Source organism: Ovis canadensis, chromosome 1 (assembly GCF_042477335.2).
Source record: "Ovis canadensis isolate MfBH-ARS-UI-01 breed Bighorn chromosome 1, ARS-UI_OviCan_v2, whole genome shotgun sequence".
In the NCBI taxonomy this organism is placed as follows: Eukaryota; Metazoa; Chordata; class Mammalia; order Artiodactyla; family Bovidae; genus Ovis; species Ovis canadensis.
Window position 1 is genome coordinate 266,649,848 of NC_091245.1, and position 1,506 is coordinate 266,651,353.

The following is a 1,506-nucleotide window of genomic DNA, read 5'->3' on the forward strand; positions in this document are numbered from 1 at the left end:
GTCCTGAGAATGCAGGCTGGAGTAAGAGAGAGCTTCACATGCATCACTGTAAAACTGAGAGAACGGAAGAATCAGACATAGCCACACTGGAATCCACATCTCAACACTCCTCTCTTAGTGCAAATAGGAAAGAAGAGAGAAAAATCAGTAGAATGGAGGAGAATTCAACAGCAGCATTCACCCACCTTGACTGATGTTTACACACCACTAGCAAGAGCAGGACTCAAGCCCTTCTGAACAGCACATGGAGCATTCACCAAGATAAACCACATGCTGGGCCACAAAACAAGACTCAATGAAATGGAAAGCATGGCTGCAGAGCCTATAGATAATAAATGAATACTAAGAGATACTACAAACTTCTGAGAAATAAGGCCAACAACTCATTTTAAATGGACAAACGCTTTAAGAGATGTAAACTCCCAAAGTTCACTCAAAGATGAAATAGAAAACCTGACTATCTCTAAACTTATCAACGAAATTGAACTTGTAATTTAAAACCTTCCCACAAAGCAACCCCAGCCCCAAATGCCTTCACCAATGAATTCCATCAACATTTAAGGAGGAAATAATACCAATCTCACACAAATAACAAGATTTGATACCACTTACAGAAACTGACAAGCTGATTCAAAAATGTATATGGAAATGCAAAGGATCTAGAGAACCAGTAGTAATTTAGAGAAAGAACAAAATTAGAAGACTTACATTGCCTGATTTTATCAAGACTTCAGCTATAATATTAGCAATAGGGACTTCTCTGGTGTCCAGTGTTTGGGACACCAGACTTCTTCTGCCATAAGGGGCATTGACTCAATTCCTGGCAGGGGAACTACGAACTTGCATGCCACGCAGAGCAGCCCAAAACAGTAATTAATAGTAGCAATAATCAAGGCAACATGGCATTGACATCAGATAGACACATTGATGTAGATCAGTGGAACAGAGTCCAGAAGTGGGTCTTCATATTTGTGATAAATGTGGCCAATTAATTCAATGGGGCAAAGGAGAGTCTTCTCAATAAATGGTGCTGAAGCAATTGAACATCCATAGCAGAAAAATATGCTTCAACTGCTATCCCAAACCATAGGGAAAAGTCATCTCAGAGTGGATTGTAGACATGGATAGAAAAGCTGATAGTATAAAGCCTCTGAGGATAGACAGAGGTCTCTTAGGACATGAAAAAGTGCTGACCATAAAAAATAAAATGATAAGTTGGACTTAAAACCTGCAACTCTACTCTTCAAATGAAAGGTAGGCCATAGACAGGAGAAATATTCTGTGTGTGAATGTGTGTGTATATATATGTGTGTATGTATAGATACATATATATGTGTGTGTATATGTGTCTATATGTGTGTATACACATAAGACAATAAGACATAAGACAATACACAAATAAGACATAAGACCAATTTTATATGCAGAATATGTAAAGAACTCCTGCAACTTAATGAGAAGAATTAAAACAACCTAATTAAAAACTGGCAGAGACATAAATAAGCT